Below are 20410 nucleotides of genomic sequence, written 5' to 3'. Positions count from 1 at the left end.
AACAACTTCTCATTAAATTGATCAGTGTTTTTGGTTTATGAAACTGAACTTTGTGTCCTATGAAATGGTTATTTCCTATTTAAAAATCTCTTTCTTTCAGTAAAATCTGACACTTGCTATTTCCCATAATTTCACAATCCAGTTGTGAATTGTTACACTGATTATTTAGGTTTTAGGTTTAAATTAAACACAACTAAGGTAATTTTGTCATTTAAAAAAAGTAAATCTTAATGAGTATTGGAGCAAAAAGTTAGAAAAAAAGAAAAAGAGAAGAAAAGCCCTCTTCAACTTTTGTTGAAAAGGGACTTTTGTTAAACTTTTACTTCCTACCCTTGTAAATGCCATTTTTAATTAAAATCTGTCAGACACTGACTGTCTCTAACTAGTCTGCTCAAACCACAGTGCTATAGGTGCTAAGACATGAATTTCAATGAGAGCTTTTCTTTAACGGGTTGAATTGAATCCATTTAAATAAGGATCATGCCTTTCTAATAACCCTTCTCAATCTCTTTGTCAAACAGCCCACCACCCCCTAACCCCCACCAAACTAAGTCACACACACACGCGCGTGTACACACACCTCCTGTTCTCTCAGTCTTTTGCTTGCTTTTCCTGCATTTGGCTCAAACATAACACATATCAAAGTCAACAGATTTTAATATCAGATTTAATTTTGAGCAATCAGTATAACGGCTGTTACAACAAAACATTAAACTAGAATACCATCAGCATTATTGCTCTATTATACACTATGTGCCTTCGTGTATTTGGAGTGAAACCAGCTGAATTAAAGCCCTGAGCAGGCATCCAGCCCTGTTCCTGCAGAGCAAAAACAACTAAAGATCAGTGAATTGCTGCGAGGCCTAGCATGTGAATATTAATATATCTTTCAGCTAAATGCAAAAGGAAAATGAACATAGCCAGACCAATAACAGAGAGGTGACAATCTACAAGCTACCTTGTGACTAGAAGATACAGTATATATGGAAAATGTGGTCATAATTTAGAGTAGTCCTACAACCAGTATAATATACTGTCACAATCACACTAGGTTGTTGTTGCTTTTGTTTCTGAGTCTTAGGTGAGGGTTGAGCAGGTTTACTGAGAGCCTTGCTCGGAGTCTGGATTGCTTCTGCCATCACACCTGCTCCTCATCTGCCTTCATCAAGACACCCTTATAGGAGCTGCAGGAGCAACCAGTCTTCGCCAGATTGTCTCACTTCCCAAGTGGTAATTCGGCCTATGCATAGCGAGTGTATTTCCAGCTTACCTTGCCTTTGTCTCCCGTAGAACTGCTCCTGTTGTTCTCTCTCTCTCTCTCTGTGCCCTGGTTTCTTCATGCCAGGATCAGTACCTGCTGTTGGAGTGCTAACGCCTACCTGCTTCACTTACCTGCCTGCTTGCCCTGCCACCGACTCAGAGCCACTGCTCCACAGCCAGCGCCCTCCCCTCTCACTCGGATTCCTTCCTGGTTTTAGTATGGATAAAACCAGCCATTACAACTGGAATATCATTATCCGAACTCCTAACTACCTCTCTCCTCCTTCAGAGAACCGGCTTACCTGGATTCTCCTTTCAGTCTACAATCACCTCCTCCGTACAATAAACTCTGTTAACCTTAAAAACCTTTAATCCCAGTTTCCAGTGTCTGCTCTTGGGTCCTAGTAACTTTAAGGCGGCTAGCAACCTAGCTGTGACCTAGCACAATGTGGCCACATGATGGAATCAGCAGACGCTTTCCAGACAATTTAGACTCAACAGGGAGTCTTGCTCGGCGAACACGAGAAGGCATTGTGTTCACTGGAGGAGCAGCAGGGTTCAAATAGTGCAGAATATTGTCTGTTTCCTCCCCAGGCACGATCTCAGCCAGTACTCCTGCTCCACCTTCCACCAGGAAGGCTGCTTCACCTGAGCCTATTTTCCGCGACGGCTCCTTCCCCAACCCAGATCATTTCACCAGAGAAGTCAGCAAGTGCGGAGATTTTCTGCTCCAGTGTTCCTTAGCCTTCGCCCGTTCTGCACGCTCCTTCACCTCTGACTCAGCTAAGATCTCCTACGTCATTGCCTTATTAAAGGGGCGAGCGCTAGATTGGGCTCTAGCCTTTTACCAGCAACGCTCGATTGACTCTTTCCCCATTCCCATGTTTCAGGAAGAGTTTAGGAGAACTTTTGACCACTCCCTCTGTCAAGTTAATGCAGTGAGGAGGCTCTTAAACTTCAAACAAGGCAGCCAGTTGGTGGCCGAATTCATAATTGAATTCCGCATCTTGGCTGCTGAAACCGGGTGGCTGGATAACGCTCTCTAGGGAGTTCTGTTAAATGCACTCAACGATCAGATGAAGGACCACGTTGCCTTGAGGGAGGAGCCATTGTTGTTTGAGGATTTGGTCTCCTTAACCATCAGAATTGAACCTCTAGCCTCCAGCAACAATCTACTCGATGGCCATCTCTCAGCCAACCCACCTTTCCTCCTCCAAGGGAATCCACTGTGCTGGAGTGTCCACCTACGATGGAATCCTCCAAGCCTATGCAGGTGGGTCGGGCGAAGTTTTTCCTCGAGGATCCCTCATTCGACTAAAAGACGGAGCCCACCAGTAGAGGCAAGTTTACTGGTGGGCGGTACTGTTAAAGAAAATCCTCCCCGACTTACCTGTGACCATCCACATTGGCAACTTAACTAAAGACCAAGTAGCGTTTTTAGTGGATTCTGGAGTAGAGCAGAACAACCTGCGCCGCAGAACCACCAGCTTTGCAGCTCCATCTCCCCTAGAATTCCTACCTTCACCCCTCACAGTTTCAGCTTTGGATGGAGATATGCTCACAACATTCACTCACAAAACCACTCCCATCACTCTGATAGTGTCTGGTAACCATAGTGAAAAAATAGAGTTTCTCTTGTTCCCTCCCAGCCAACATGTACACGTGGGCCTCATATGGGTCACAAAGAGCCTGCATGGGTATCAAGTGGACATGGGCTTGAACTGGGCAAATTGTCTGGGACCCATATGGTTTCAGTCACATGGGTCCCATATAGGAACCCCAATGCTGGCTGACCATATGGGTCCCATAGGGGATATGAGTAGGCAAAGTGGGCATGGAGTGGAAGTAGGCAAGTTATGTGGGCCCCATGTGGGTTATCTAACATGAGCCCCACATAGGCTTCCCATTTGGGCCTTTTCTATGAGCTTCATAAGGGACATAAGTGGGCAGAGTGGGAATGTGGTTGAACCGGGTGACATTATCTGGGACCCATATTATATCAGTAACATGGGCCCCACATAGGAAACCCATTTGGGCTTACTGTGTTGGCCTCATAAGGGATATGAGTGGGCTAAGTGGGAATGGGCCAGAAGTAGAAAAGTTGTGTGGGCCCCATGTGGGTTCAGTAACATGGGCCCTACATGGTAAGCCCATGTGGGCCTACTTTGCGGGCCCTACAAGGGACCTAATTGGGCAAAGTTAGCACGTGAAACTTGATAACAATATCTGTGACTCATGTTGCTTCAGTCCTCTAGCCGACATTATAACCTGTTACGGGTTCTTCTTTGTTCAGAAAAAAGACAAGACACTGCGTCCATGTATTTATTACAGGGGGTTAAAGCAAATAACCGTCAGGAATAAGTACCCCCAGGCACTCATCACATCCGCCTTTGAACCCATACAGGGCGCAACCGTCTTCTCCAAGCTCAACCTCCATAACGCTTATCAGCTTGTTTGGATTCGAGAAGGGGATGAATGGAATATGGCTTTTAATACACCTCTAGGTGTCTACTTTGAATATTTAATCATGCGCTTTGGTCGCACAAATGTGCCTGCTGTTTTTCAAGCCCGGTGTACTGAGAAACTATTTAAATTTGTAACAATTTGTATTTGTTTATCTTGATGACAATCTAATCTTCTCTAGGTCAAGTCCCTAGCAGAACACAAGTAGCATGTCCGACAGGTTCTTCAGAGGCTTTTGGAGAACCGCCTCTTCGTCAAGGCTGAGAACTGCAAGTTCCTGTACCATCAGTGAGCTTACTCGGCTACATCTTCCAGGGCAGGCAGGTGAAGAAGATGAAAGAAGATAAATGCTGTGTCAGAATGGCCCACGCCCTCCAACTGTAAGCAATTTGCATGAGTTTGCATGTTCTCCCCGTGTATGCGTGGGTTCTCTCCAGGTACTCTGGCTTCCTCCCACCATCCAAAAACATGCATGTCAGGTTAATTGGTGACTCCAAATTGTCCGTAGGAGTGAGCGTGCATGGTTGTTTGTCTCGTTTGTCTCTATGTGGCCCTGTGATGGACTGGCGACCTGTCATCGCCCGATGACTGCTGGGATAGGCTCCAGCCCACCCGCTACCCGATTAACGGACTGTCGGTATAGAAAATGGATGGATGGATTTCATTCATAACTATATTGCTGCACCACTAACTAAATTAACCTTGGTCACTTATTTTCTGAACTCCTGAAGCAGACCTGGCTTTCCAGCAGCTCAAGGACAGATTCACCTCAGCTCCCATACTTACTCAGCCCAACCAACAATTCATCCTGGAGGTGGATGCTTCCAATTCGGCTGTCCAAGAGACCCAGTTTTGTCCAAGAGATCCGACCCTGAGGGGAAGCTGCACCCATGTGCCTTGTTCTCTGTCTGCCGTGGAGCAGAATTATGACTATGAATTGTGAGTAATCGGGAGCGCCTGGTCATTAAATTAGCACTAGAAAAGTGGAGGCATTGGCTAGAAGGTGCTAAACAGCCTTTTATCGTATTGACTGACCACAAGAACCAAAGGTCCTCCAAAGGACTTTTCTATTTCTTATCGCCTAGGTACCCGCAATATTAACCCAGACGCCCTATCCCGACAGTTTGCCCCTTAAGAGGGATCCATGGAGCCTGCCTGGTGGGGGGCTTGTCCTGGCAGGTCGATAAGCACATATGCTGGGGGCCAGTTTTGGACACAGACCCAGGCACAGGCCCTCCCGACCATCGCAATCCACTGGACCCATACTGCCAAATTTGCTTGTCAACCTGGAATACACTGCACAACCAGTCTCCTCCAGCGCTACTTTTGGTGGCCGTTCCTTGCATAAGACAGTAGGGAGTATGTGACCGCCTGCTCAACTTGTGCCAGGAGTAAAAGGTACCAACCGCCCGCTGTCTGGTTTACTACAGCCCTCGGAGGTCCCCTGGTCCCACATAGACCTGGACTTTGTTAACGGATTACCCTCTTGAGGTAAAACCACTGTTCTCATTCGGTGACTTTTCTAAGGCAGCTCATTTCATTTCCCATCCCCCTCAGCAACTGAAACCGCAGACCTCTAACTAATCATGTTTTTCGTCTGCATGGTGTTCCCTCCAAGGTGGTGTCTGACCGAGGTCCCTAGTCTCTCAACCTTTTGTACGGCTCTGGGGGCTAAGGTCTCGTTAAGCTCTGGTGACCACCCCAAGTCCATCAGGCAAACTGAGCAGATGAACCAGAATCTTGAGGCTGCCCTCCGCTGTGTCACCATTAATAACCCTTCTTCCTGGAGTCTGCACTTACCTTGGATTGAGTATGCCCATAATACACCGACATCCTCTGCCATGGGGTTATCACCTTTTGAGGCCTCACTGGGCTACCAACCAACCCCATTCCCCAAAAAGGAGAGGGATATGGAGGTTCCCTCTGTACAACATCACATGCAGTGCGCCCAATGGGTGTGGACCTAGACCCGGGAGGCTCTGCTGGGCACGGCCGAACGCAAAAGAGGACTCACAGATCGGCACCGTATTCCCGCTCCACAATAAGCCCCTTGTCAATTATGGTTGGCTACTAAGGACATCCCGTTAACGTCCACCACCAAGAAGCTGGCACCAAAATTCCTCGGTAGCTTTGAGATTGACTCCACCGTCAACCCTTCCACCGTCCACCTCAAACTTCCCACTTTTCACATGTTTGTAATTAAACCTCTCACTTCCAGCCCATCCCCCTCCACCTGCCTATGTCGTGGATGGCTAACCAGCTTACACCCTCCGCGAGATATTGGAGATCCCCGTTGGGGTCGCGGCTTACAGTATCTGGTGGCCTGGGAGGGATACTGCCCAGAGGAGCGCTCCTGGATCCCTCGTCTGTACATCCTGGATCCTTCCCTCATCACGGAATTCAACAGATCCAGGAGGGGTCTGTTGAACTGTTGTTTTTCCAGACACAAGAGAACCGCCTTACCTGGATTCTCCTTTTAGTCTATAAAATCACCTTCTCTATACAGTAAACTCTGTTAACCTTTATCCTCCCCGTTTCCAGTGTCTACTCTTGGGTACAAGTAACTTTAAGGCGGCTAGCAACCTAGCCATGACATATACAGTTTTACCAGTTCTTTAATTTGCATAAACATTAATTATGGAAATTTAAGGGATGAGAAAATACTGTATTTCAACCACAACTAAGAGCAGAGAAGTTGGCCCACTACCTATAATAGCGCATCAGCTGCAATGAAGAATCTACAGAGGCTTGGAATTATCTCAGAAAGCAGTAAAGTGGAAATATAAACTGATTTTCCAGTAGATTTGTAGAGTCTGAAAAGGATCTGTTGGGACTCAAAGGAAAAAAACAAAAATATTTTCCTGCATGGACAATGATCAAGAAAGAGGCTTCAATAATTCAGCTGTGTAATCGCAGATAACACCTGATCACCGGAAGTGTGACGTACAACTCACCATTCGTAAAACAGATTACTCACTTTATAACACTAGTAACCGATTTTTACATAATTACAGGTGAATAATTAGGGACTATATTTCTCTGCTTTGTGTTCTTTGTCATAGATGTAAAAAACAATAGCAAATAACAAAACATTATATGCTATTAATGTTTTTCACATGGCCCAGACCCACCAAAGTAAAATAGACCCATCGTGGACACAGTAAATGTCACTATTTTTGCAAAAAAATCTTATATATATATATAATGATATAAATATAATTTTGTACAAAAATATTATCAGTTTATACTTGAGGTCCTTTTTACAACAAAGCTTTATCATCTCCCAAAAGAAAATAGTTGTTTCTTATGACAGCTTGGTTTTAATTTTTAAGTTTGATGTTATTATTACCTTATTATTATATCACCTTTATGGCTAAATTAAGCTCAACTGGAATTTTTCCAAAGATGTTCATCACTCATCCACAAAAGAAAACTCAGTGAATTTTAATGGGTTATAAAATCCAATTTAAAAAAGTAAACATGTAGTAGAGATGCAGAGAGAGAATCAACACATCTTCTGGCAAGAAACATCCATCCATTTTTAATCCACAAGCTGAACATGAGCTGCAGCACTTACTGGACTGTATTTGATGATGACAATATTGACATCGACACGTCCTCTGTATTACCCTACATAAGATACTGCATGGACAATGTCACTGCCACAAAAAAGAGGGATCTGTGTGTTTTCTAACAACAAGCCGTGGATAACAAAGGATGTACAAATTCTGTTTTCCGGTCTGGTGATGTGTGACAGTTCAAAGTGACCAGGGCCAACCTAACAGGGCATCAGGGATGTTAAGGCCATCTATAAACAAAGGATAGAGGACCACTTTGGCAAGTTGGACCCCCACTGTCCATGGCAGGGGATGCACCTGGCAGAAGCGGAGTAGAGGCAGAGCATTTGATTCTTTTGCTAGTTTGACTTCCCTGTGCAAGTCATCAAAGATTGTGCTGCAATGTTAGGTGGGGTATTCACAAATATCTTTAACCCTTCTCTGCTACTGTCCCTACCTGCCTGAAGACATCAACCATTACACCAGTTCGAAAGCATTGACACGTAATCATGAAGTGCATGGACAGACTAAAGGCAGCACATCAAGGCTTCTCTGCCACCCACCCTAGACCACCATGAGTATGCATACAGGACCCATAGATCAACGGACAATGTAACAGGATACTGCATCACCTTGAACATCAAGAGGCGTGTGCAAGGCTGCTGTTTGTGAACTACAGCTCTGCATTCAATAGTCCGCGGACACTTCTTTAAGATGTCCTACCTACGCATATAGCACTACAACTGCCTGTAGATAATGGACTTCCTAACAAGCATACCACAGACAGAATTGTGCAGCATTGTTCCTCCATGCTGTCACAAAGCACAAGAGCTCCGCAAGACTGCAAATTGAGCCTGTTCCTCGACTCTCTGTAAAGCTGTGACTGCTATAAGGATTGTAATAATTTTTCAGACCCAAAGAATTAGATGGACACAACTAAGTAAGCTTTAGGTGTTTGATAAAACTCAGAAGGGGACAGCAGAATATGAAAAACAATGTGGACATCCACCCATGGGACTTCAAACTCATAATGGCAGATGGCACTCATACAGTATCTGGAGAGAACACCAAGGTGAGTATATGAAAAAGTATCAGAGGTAACCATAGGTGAGTATGTTGGAGGAGGTCTTACAGGTATGAAGGTGGGAGGCTCTCTTGATGAAGAAGGTCATTCCCAAACTTGATGTCTGCTGCATAGTCACTGAGATGATGTTGAGCAGTTAACAGTACTACTCCAACAGCATCTGTTTCTCAGAAGAGACTAGGAAGACTAGTAAGGGAATTCCTTAGATGAGAGCACACAACAGGTCATTTAAGCAGAATAAGCAAAAACTCAAAATAACCTCTAAAGGGGGGCAAGGGAAACCAAAACCAATGTTCACACAGATCCTCATTAGAGTTGTTCACAAAATAATCCTCGACAGAGTAACTCACTCACATCCAAAACAATCATCTTCAGAATAACTCACTCATATTAACAACCCTCCAAAAGGAGACAAGACAGATCTAGAAGCAGGGGCCAGAGGCAGGGAACGAAAGTCAGAACTGGTCCGGAGCCAGAGAATCCAAGGAAATTGCACTTACATACAGTTGACTAGATTTTGGCAGAAGCAGGATCAAAACCATCAGATGAACAGAGCTAGGGAGTTGTTATCTGGAAGCAGAGCATACATTCTGACAAGAGGTGAATGAACTGCTTATAAAGTGCATGCACAAGTGAAAATGATTAGAATGATTGCAGGTACCGGGAAGCGGATATAACTTGGATTTCAAAATAAAACAGGAAATGCAGATAGTGATCATGACAACTGCATTCCCGTTCACAATACCAACAGACCGATATAGTCAAATTTGCAGATCAGTAAATGTGACAAATCTGCCTAGTGAGAGGAGGTACAGAGGCTGCCAGAGTGGTACACAGACAATAATATTATATGATAACACAATAATGATATAGACGGACTATATTTCTTGAGGAAGCTAAGATTCATCCGGTGTCTGCACCAAAATATTGTATATATTCTACAAGACGCCATCTGTTGGGGCAGCAGCATATTAACATAACAATTCAATTAATTGTAATCATAATCCAATGAAATCAAATTAATTAATTTAAAAATAATCCAATTCATTCATATAAAGCCAATTAAAAAAAACAATATCCTAGCTAAGGAAACCAACAGATTGCACCGAAACTTGTCTTCAGTCCAATCTCCTGGAAGATACAGGAGGTCCTTCCTGCCAGGAGCAATAACTGTTCATATTGAAAGCTAATAATGATGGTTTATAAATAAAATGACTTCAACAAAATAATTTCCCCTTGGGATAACTGTAAGTATTTTTTCATTTAATTTAATTTGATCAATTAAATTAAATTTTAATTTCATAATCTTATCCTGAATATCATGAAAACAAAATAACTCTTAATCAATTTAAGGAGGAACCTGAATGCCAAACAAAGTAGTATTCAAGCTCTTCTACAGAGAGTTTATACGGAAGGGTGTTACGTTTAATCAAAAGACTCTTGAAGCAAAAGAAATAACATCACTTAGGGCATAGATGTCAAACTCTGGCCCGCAGTGTAATTATATTTGGCTTGCGAAATAATACCAAATGTCTACTAGAGCTGGCCCGCTGGTTGACAGCACATGCACTGCTAATAATACAAATCCCAGAATGCTCTGCTGGTGCATCAATATGGCCAAAACAAAAGGTGGAAAACAGGAACTTTCTAGACAGATGGAAAGCAGAATATCTGTCCACAAAAAACATTATTATTGCTGGCGTCTGAAAAAAGGTTACCATTGAAATTCAACTCAGCTACAAATAGAGAAAGAGGCATAAGATTTTTAAGAAAAAATTTTATTCAAGAAATGAATGCCACAGAAGTGTCTTTTATTTGACATTTGATTTCACATGTGTTTATAGTATTCAGCTTTGTTTATTCCAGATTCAATGTTGAAACAAAACTTTGTTTCCATATGAAAAAGGGTCATCATTATATCTGAAGAGAAGGAAAAACTTCCTCAATTGTAGACATTTTTTCAATGAATATGAAGGCTGGCCCAGGACTTTGTCCAACTTTTTCATTTTAGCCCACTGTGTATTTGACTTTGACACCCCTGACTTGGGGCATTGTGTGGCTCAACTGGCTGAGCAGGCATCCCATGTACTGAGGCTGTAGTTCTTTGATACAGCTTGGGGCCCTTTGCTACATGTCTTTCACCACTGTCAAATAAAGGCCACTGTTGCCTTAAAAAAAAGATGTAAAATCCCTTTATATCTTTAAGCCACCAGTACAGGCCAAAGCACTACTCAGAAAAATATTTTATTTAATCATCTCCAAAATGTCAAGTAATTTGACCAGGGAATGATGTTCCAACTTCAAATTAACAAAGGCTCCAATAACTCAACTAAGACATCATCACCTTAATAACACCACATAAAAACTTTTGGAACAATGATTTAATCTATGTTTGAAGAAAATGTCACCTATTTGTGATGCATGTTTTCCCACCTTCATGCTATCAACTTAAGGACTTATTTTTCATTTGTATTTCAATTAGTACGAGGAAAATGGTAGAAAATATTTAAGAAATTATTCACACCTATGCTACTAAACTATATATGGCTGTAGCAATCCTCCAAAAAACATTCTACTCTGTGTGTCCACATCAAGCGAGAGATAGAGGCAAACAAAACTTTAACAGAATAAGAATGGTTAATCATATGTAAAATGCAGTCCACCAACAATAGATCTGGCCAGTCGAAAGAATTTTCATGGAAGAACGCCATAAGGTTTTTTGTTTCTCGAATAACAACATTGTTCTAGCATAGATATAGGATAGTTTGATGTGTTTAGACTCAAAACACTGCTTTTAAACTAACGCATCATATGGATTGTCTTGTACATGTATGCATTTTAATTTGATGCACCAACAATTAATCCAGTGAAAGACCCATTAACTAGTGATCGAGTGATCTCTCTCATAGCCCAACCCAGTGGCAATTTAATATGACAAATCAGCTGAAAAAAAAACAAAAAAACACCCTCAATGAGTCCCAAGAGAGCAGACGGTGTATTACACACCAGAAAATATAGTGAGGGCCCTAAATTGGGATTGATACCAACATCACTCCTGTCAACATCCCTCCTCTACAACCTGGGCGGCTTCCTCTGTCTGCAACTATAGAGGAAGTTAGAGCTGAGCTCAGGAGACTTCAGTAAGGGAGAGCTGCAGGGCCAGATGGAGTCTGTCCAGGGCTTCTGAGGGGCTGTGCTGGTCAACAAGTAGTTCCTCTTCAGAGACACTTCATTATGAGCCTTAAAATGGAAAAAGACCCGGTGCTGGGAAAAACTTATTGTCTCAAATTAGGGCAACCGGGGGAGCTGAATGACTACAGAATACAGACCGATGGCTTTGACATCTCATAGCACGAAGACCTTGGAGAGACTGATGACAGCACCTCACTGCTTTCTCCACATAGCCATTTGATAAATGTCAGATGTTAAAACACGCATTTCAAAACTGAAGTCTGACTGTCAATAACAATGCGGGACAGTGTCTCAATTTGCGGGACGTCTGAAAAGAAATGAAAATGTGTGACTGTCCCACAAAGCAGGACATCTGGTCGCCCCATGCATTCTAGAACTGTCCAGAACTTCATTAATATTAATCTAATTTTGTGTTAAGACCTAAATCTATTAGCTTTGCCATTTATTCATCCATCCATTTTCTATGCTGTCAATCTGTTGGTTGGGTTGTGGGGGGGGCTGGAGCCTATCCCAGCAGTCATCGGGCGAAGGGTGGGGTACACCCTGGACAGGTTGCCAGTCCATCACAGGGCCACAGAGACATACGAGACAAACAACCATACGTGCTCACATTCATTCAAGGACAATTTAGAGTCACCAATTAACCTAACATGCATGTTAACTTCATTACTTACGCATCATTACTTATGAACCTAATCTATTGGTCCAAGCTAAATCAATAAAACTTTTCTTCATTTGTAATATACTCACAAAGCTATTTCGAAGGCAGTCAGTGAAAATAAACTGCTCTCCATCTTTCAAAATGTGTGCCTGGAGCACTTTATTATTCCAATGTTCTGACACTAAAGAAATTCTGTACCAAAAAACAAGGTAAACTTAGTTTAGTATCTAGCCTAGTATCTTTAGCCTGACCAGTAAACAAAAAGTGCCTATTTTTCCATTGTCAAGTAAAATTTATTGTAGCAATATTTTTGTAGACATAATCAGCCATTTTCTGTGCTCATTATAATGGTAGCATAATCTATAGAAGTTTATATTTAGTGAGCATTTCAAAGAGAGGTGATATAGTTAAAAACTCAATGATCAAAGTTATTAAACTATTAAATGTCAGCTACATACAAAGTATAGTGAAAATGTATGACAGGTAACATGTTTTTAGCATTTTATGATTTTTGTAATGCAGTTCATGTTAACACCAAGGTAGACAAAGCTCCCTGCACTTAGGGTTCCCATGTGCCCCTTGCCTGTCATTTGAAAGTTCCCTGTACCTCCAATTTCCTGCTTTGGTTTGTTTAAATTGAAAATTCCTACATCACAAAAAACACATGTAAGTGAACGTGTGTGTCATTATGTGAATTTGTGTGTGTACATAAATGTCTATGCGTATATGTCTTAAAGTGTGCGTGTTAGTGTGTACGAGTGCAACAGCCCTAGCCTCGGCCTGTTTCCTCTACTTGCATAGCTCCAAATAAACACCTCTATTCCAATCCACCGTGTTTGTCTCTGTTTATTTTTTCAAATTTTCTCCTCAAGCACTCACACCTCCCCCATTCCCTGTTCCCACAATCCACTTGTCTCTTTGCCTTTCTCTCACAGAACATAGTACATTACATACATATTGTATGTACCATTTCATTATTTAAAATAATAACAGCCCTATACTTTGTTACACCATTTATGATTTATAAAATAGCATGCTATTGAAAAAATAAGTTTATAATTTACCACTGCTGCATACATCTAAATGCAAATCTTTTCCACCAGGCATCAACAAAGCAACAAGCTGCAAAAATAAACATATTGAATACCAGTATTGTAAAACAGTTATTCTAATATAGCATGTCTGTGGTTATTTACATATACAGCACCTCACATCCATGTACTCTTTCATAATTACACGTTAAAGCCTTGACAAAATGTATTCTTATGCTTACAAAAGCTATATAGAGTAGGCTTTAGGTAACAAAACAATGAAAGCTGTAGGATAATGTCATGTTTTACTGCTGCATTTATGATTACAACACATCCAAAGAAAGAAAACATGCTCCTGAATTCAAACTTAATGTTAGAAAAGTCCTTGTTTTTTGCCATTTTAAGGGATGAAAACCTTGGTTCTTTGGTTTCAGCTTACCAAGTGTAAATATTTATTGCTTTGTTTGTCAAATGTGATTGTAAACTAAATATCTCCATTTCTGAGTAAGGAAAGCAGGGAATTTGAAATGGAATGTTTCACTGCCCTTTCCTTTTATGGCATTCGTACCCAAAACAAAGAAAAACAACAACAATGACAATAATAATAATAATGCTTTTAATAATAAGATATTAAGAAAAATATCAAATTATGAGTTGCTTCAATGATATGCAAGTGTCCTGCATGCTGGAGCATCATCTATAGGATATGTATCTCTCTCTAACTCCGTCTCTATACATATATATATATACACACACACAAATAAGATGTTTAAAAGTTCTTACCAATTGCTAACTCCCTCTTTGCCTGAATTTTTTTCATGTTTAAATAAGACAGTGACTCAGACACATCAATTTAGTGTGTAATATTACACTGTATCTAATCATTCTCTGTATTGTTGCAGCAAATTAGACACAGAGTACAAAAGAGTGATCAATCAAGAAGAACAATGGTTTTGTAAAATAAAACTTTTGATGTTTTAACTAAAGGAAATGTAAACAGCTGATGGCAAAAACTCTGCAAAGTATCAATACAAAGTCAGTAGCTCAAACCTATAATTACCCAGATCTTCACCATCACAACATAATGAGAAAAAAACATAAAACAACAAGTAATTGTTGCAAATTGTTGGCCCTAATTTTGTGAGGGCTGTGAGCTGAAAGTAGCTTTCTTTTTCTCCTTTTCAAAAACAAATACAGTACCTTGCACATTCAGTAGAAACACACTTAATAGTTGTGTGTATAGGGAACTTTTAACTATCAAAGAATACATTTAAGAACTAGCTGAAGCCCAAAACTCTCAACTGCATTAATAATGAATATGGCTTACAATAGTCAAATTCCCTGCAGACATCAAACATGTCTGCATTTCCAAATAATGTTCAACAAAGTAGTAGTGAATTACAGAGTTATCATGTATACCTATACTTGGATGGGTTAGGGTTAGGGTCAGCATCTCTCAGGACAGCCGATAGGGATTGGCATTTAAGGTGACGTTATATACTTATCTCAGCAAGTGGACTGAATGCAGAATGCAGCACTGTGTGGGATATGTTCTCTTCCCCAAGAGTGTTAAACAATGTTGAGCCTGCACTGCAATGTGAGAAGCTCTATAATGTACAGGCAAATGCATCCACAACCTCCTGGATTACTGACTACCTGACAGACAGACCACAGTCTGTGTGACTGAGGTTGTGTGGGTATTCCACAGCACAGACGCACTGCAGTGTACTGTACTCTGACTGCTTTTCATCTGTAAAATATAAACAAGTCTAGAATTTGATGCCAACAACTCAAAAATTGAAGAGGGGCATATATACCATTGTGTTACACCACCCTTCCTTTAAATTACACCTTGTATTCATTTAAGTACTGAGGATACTGGTTGTGGGCTGCACGGTGGTGTGGCGGTTACCACTGTCACCTCACAGCAAGAGGGTTACTCAATTGAATCCCAACCATCCAAAAACATGCATGTTAGGGTAATTTGTGATTCTAAATTGGCCCTAGGAGTGAGTCTGAGTGTGCATCGTTTGTCTCTGTGTGGCCTGTCCAGGCTCCAGCCGACCTGTGACCCTCAATTGGATTAAGCAAGTATAGGCAAGGCAAGTTTATTTGTAGAGCACAATTCATACACAAGGCAATTCAAAGTGCTTTACAGCTACTTTAAAATCACAAGAAGGCAAATAAAATAATTCCAAAAACAAACAATAATCATTAATTAATTAAATTAAAAGTGAAGAGTGCCGATAAAATACTTTCAGTTGCCATATGCACAGCTAAATAGAACTGTTTTCAGCCTGGATTTAACCATTGTCAGTGTTGAGGCCTGTCTCACGTCTTCTGGAAGACTGCTCCACATTTTAGGAGCATAAACTTGAAACGCAGCCTCACCTGGTTTAGTCCTGACTCAGGAGACCCTTCCCTGAGGTTCTCAGAGTATAGAAGATGGATGGATTTTTTTTCAGTTGTTGTTTCAGTTTTGCAAGTGGAATCTCTGCCCATTCCTGTTGATGTGCATTTTCTTTAAAAAATAAGCTAAAAAGTGACTACAGAACAGGTTTATTATCTTTTTGTCCATTTGCGCCTAGAAAAGTCATGTTTTTTTTTTTTTAACTTATATAGCATATAGTGAGCCATTCTTTTATTGTTATATGGTGTCCTCTGTGATACAGTTTCAGGTTACATTTCTTGACTGTGTTGTGTTTCCTTCTTTCCTAAGGTACTTCCAAACTCAGTTAGCTATAACGATCACAGTGGGATAAGGCTTTCTTAAGCAGCCCAGCCTGAGGGATTAAAGAACACATTCATCCAAGAGTGGTTTCCTGTTTTGACCTTTGCATACTGAAATTTCAACAGACTACTTAAGTCTTTTCACAGTATTATGGACTGTAGATTCAATTAAATGAACTGATATGAAATAATACTTTATTTATCCCAAAGGGAAATTGTATTGTTGCAATATTTTTTTCAATCAAGCAACCATTAAAAGCTTTAATTTTGAACAGTTATTACTGCCGGAAGGAAGGACCTCTTGTATTTTTCTGTATTGCAGCAGAGCTGAAGAAGCCTTAAACTGATTACACTCCATTGATTCAACACAATATTATGAACAGGTTGATCAGTGTTGTTCTTTATGTTCAACAACACAGAATGTTGAGGACTGCGACCTTTAAAAATCAATTTGTTACCAAAGGATCAATTTATAATTAATTGTTTTTTGGTCATTTCTTTGCATATATATCCTGTCTTAAAACTAAAACAGTCTTATTTCATGGGAAAGCTTCTTGTGTTTCTACATATATTTAAAACAAATCAATAAATAAACAAATTGATAAATAAAAAAATTATTATATGAACAGCATAAGAAGATTAATGCAGAACTAAGGGATGCTCCTGCTGTTCCTGAAGAAGAAGAAGAACAGCAGGCAAATATTCTATCATGGATCTTGGACTGAATGGAGAAGTTGTGTCATGGTAAAGACTCTAGAATTATTCCACAAGCATCTTCACAGCTTTTTTTTTTGCAAACAACGTTCTAACAAGAGCACATTTACACACATTGACACAGTAATTGTTCTCATTTAAAACATAAATAGAGCATACATTTATACATATATAGAAAGACTATGAGAAATTGATGCTGATGAGAAATTGCAATGATTTAATTGGATTTACAAAACTTTAAGCCATAGGATATTAAACTTCAAGAATTAATTTACAAGGGATTCTAAATTTGAAATAGTCAACAGAATTTACAATTTAAAGTGTTGCAGTTAGTATAATGTAAGAACTGTCAATAGCTGTCGCCTACAACTGTTTTCCTACTTGTAAACTATGTTAAAACTCAGAAATGGATAGGAAGAAAAAGAGAGAAGGAAAAATACATACATATATATTTACATGGTTTCCAGAGAGCAAACACACATCTATTTTTGCAGCTATTTCACTTCTCTCTCTGACCATCTGTACAAAGAATCCTCTAACATTCTGCAACTGGCTTCTAACATGCCTTCACACTGACCAGATCGACGCTGTGAGCACTCACAGTAAAGACCAACAGGATAAGGGAAGAGGTCACAATCTGTCATCGCCTCCTCCTTTATCTGACCCCTCTCTTCTCGCCCTGTGTCTCTGCCACTCACCACATTCCTCCAGTGCCCTCTTTTTGTGCCCATGAAGAAAAGACAAATGACTGTCCTCTCATCTGTCTTTGAACTTGTCTGACACACTGTTCCCTTTCACTACTGCGTGCATGTGATTATTGTGCTTCGAGAATGTGTGTGTGAGTGCTGGGAAAGAGAACGCAACCCCTACTCATGTCAGGAGCCCAACTTCTTCAGTGCCCCCCACCACTACTGACTGAACCCATAACATTAGATGAGACTGAGATACTGGGTTTGGGATGCCAGAATCAGGATTTTAAGAAACCAAGCATCAACATTAAATGTATGCCAAACATGAATGTCAACACATCAGGGCCAATGTTTGTAATTTTGACAGTGGGTGTGAAGGGTGAATGAATAAGCCTGATGTCATTGCCTTCAAATTTTCCTGGGATGCAAAGTCTGACAGAGGAACTCTCTTGATAAATTAGTTTTAATTCTTTGATATTCAGATGAGAGGAAAGAGCTGGGATTTAAACAGGGAAAGATCCAGTTCAAAATGAGAACAATTAGCAAGTGGGTGCACATAATTGTTTTGTATAAAGATGATATAATCCCTGGATAGTCTCCTAATAATATGATGATGCTGATCTTACAGACTGAGGAGCAAAATAATTTTTTAATTTTTTTTGTTTAGCCATTATTTAACCAGGTCAGTCCCAAAGAGGCACAATGATCTCTTTCCCAAGGGAAAGACAGCAACTTAAAACATTAAGTTTTGAGGGTTAAAACAAACAAGGCAAGAGGCCACATAAAATACAAGTCAAACAACAACAAAAAAAACAAATACAATTATCAGAGCAATTAAGTTAATGTTCTGTAGTGAATTCCAAGCAGTGGGTGCAAAATGCATAAAGGAGTGGTCGCCGAATTCAATGCGAACTTTGGGGACATTTAATAGATATGTCGTTGAAGCGTACGGAGTAAGTACTCTGGGTCGTTGTAATATAGCCACATAAATATTGGGGGAGTAGGCCTAAAATTGCTTTATATATAAAAGTTTGCCAATGCGAGAGATGACATGCAGCTAATGAAGGTCACACACCAAGGTACTTATAACAAGGCACTACATCAATTGCATTCCTTTGTAAGGAGAACACACCTGGAGGGGGCTCAGGAATCTTCCTGCCATTTGAAAAGATTATTAATTTGGTTTTAGAAACATTTAAGACAAGTTTCAAATCTATAAGCTGACGTTCCACAAGGTTAAAAGCAGTCTGCAATTAGCCAAGGGCCTCAGCAAGGGTGGAGCCACAACAGTAAATTACCGTATCATCAGCATAGAAATGGAATTTAGCATCAGGGACGTTTCTATCAAGTGCATCCACTTAAATGCTAAATGAGATTGGGCCCAAAACAGAGCTTCTGTCAGACAGAAATTGAATGTTTTGTCTGAAATGCTAAATGCCACAAATTCATATGCAAAATCTAAATTTAAAGAAAAGGTAGAACATAATTTTACTATAGATGTGTGGAAATGTGGAAATTCTAAGATGCATCTCAATGTAGATGTGAACAACTCTGTTTTATTGTAGTGACTGAACATAATTGGGAATTAGAAGCCTACACAAAATTATAGCATACAATTAATAATTTTTTGGCCTAAGAAGAACAGTAACATTGCATACATTGTTACATTATGTTCAACTTCTATAAAACAAGTAGGAGAAGAGGCAGCAGCAGATCACAAAGAAAAAGAAACATGTAGCTTCTATGTTATCGTAGCACTACTAATATGCAATTTCAAGAAACACAACCAACCCCATGAATCAGTCAAGAATTTACAATACTTTGTTATCTTTGCGCTTCAACTCCAAGAGATCCCAAACATAAACTGTATCATTGCTTTATTAATTAGAACTCCAATACTTACAGAAAAGAAAATGTGAAATAATAAATAAAACATAAAATAATCAGAAAGGCAGATTATGTATTTCAAATTAAAGGAGTCCAATAATAGAAATTCTGATAAATTGTATATTTTTTTAATCAATCTTTTAATTTTGTAATTTAAATTCAATATGAGCCAATCAAATATTCATAAATAAAGTTAAGTAGATTTCAGTTTTCAGAAAACAAGTGATTGTTGATTGCTTTCACTGTCAACATTGAACACTACTGCTAGCTCTTATATAAATTTAGTTTATTCAGTATTCCAATCTTTTTGCCATACTGTATGACGTAAACACAGCAGCCTGAGAAACTAGAGAGAGGGATACAATACAGAAGAATGACTGTATTTTTACTGTATTACACGTTTTTTCCTCTAACAAAAATTTTAAACTTTGTGCATCCGGAGAGCACAATGCTTCATTGGGATGCAAGTAATGTAAAAGTTGTCAAAGGCTGTACACATATTTCTCTGCTGACAGCTATGTACTAGATCGTTTTTGTATCTGTCCAGACTACTGAGTTGATTTCTTGTGCACATGCCTCTAACAATAATGGGAATGAGTACGAATCTGAAGGGGACCAAATGTGAGTATAATTAAATGTGAAGCAAGCCTGATTGCTCTGGTTAAAATAATAGAGAATGTGTTTGCTAATACCCAGAAAAAGTTTCTATTATATATTGTCCAATATTGCCCGACAACAAAGTGATTTCCTAAAAAGTTGGGACACTGTAAAATGTAAATAAATTCAGAAAGTAGTAATTTGCTAATCATCTTAACATATCAAATGTTCAAAAGGAGAACTTTTCAAAACAGGGTAATAAAAGTGTGAAAATGGCCTATGCTGAAAGAAACATCTGGTATAATGTATTACAACTAATAAAGCTGACAGCAGGTCAGTGACACGAATGAGTATATCGAAAGCATGCCAGAAAGTCCTTCTGAAAGAAAGCAGAAGATGTTCACCACTCTTTTCAAGACTGCATGGATAAATAGTTCAGCACTTTTTGAATTGGTTTTCTGAAGATAAGATTCCAAAAAAATTTGGGATTTCAAGATCTATGCTACTATTTAAAGATTCAAGTATTCAAGACAACTCTCTATATG

At 39.9% G+C, this 20410-nt stretch overlaps 1 protein-coding gene across 3 annotated transcripts in view; it reads right to left on the bottom strand.

Annotated features, from left to right (window-relative positions):
• scube1 (signal peptide, CUB domain, EGF-like 1) overlaps positions 1–20410 on the bottom strand; it is a 170209-nt gene that overhangs the window by 87544 nt on the left and 62255 nt on the right. The gene's annotated exons all lie outside the window — the stretch shown is intronic.

This window comes from Leuresthes tenuis, unplaced genomic scaffold (genome assembly GCF_036924035.1).
Source record: "Leuresthes tenuis unplaced genomic scaffold, fLeuTen1.0.hap1 SCAF_23, whole genome shotgun sequence".
NCBI classification, from domain to species: Eukaryota; Metazoa; Chordata; class Actinopteri; order Atheriniformes; family Atherinopsidae; genus Leuresthes; species Leuresthes tenuis.
The sequence above is the reverse complement of the archived record's forward strand: the minus strand, read 5'-3'. Positions and strand labels throughout refer to the sequence as shown.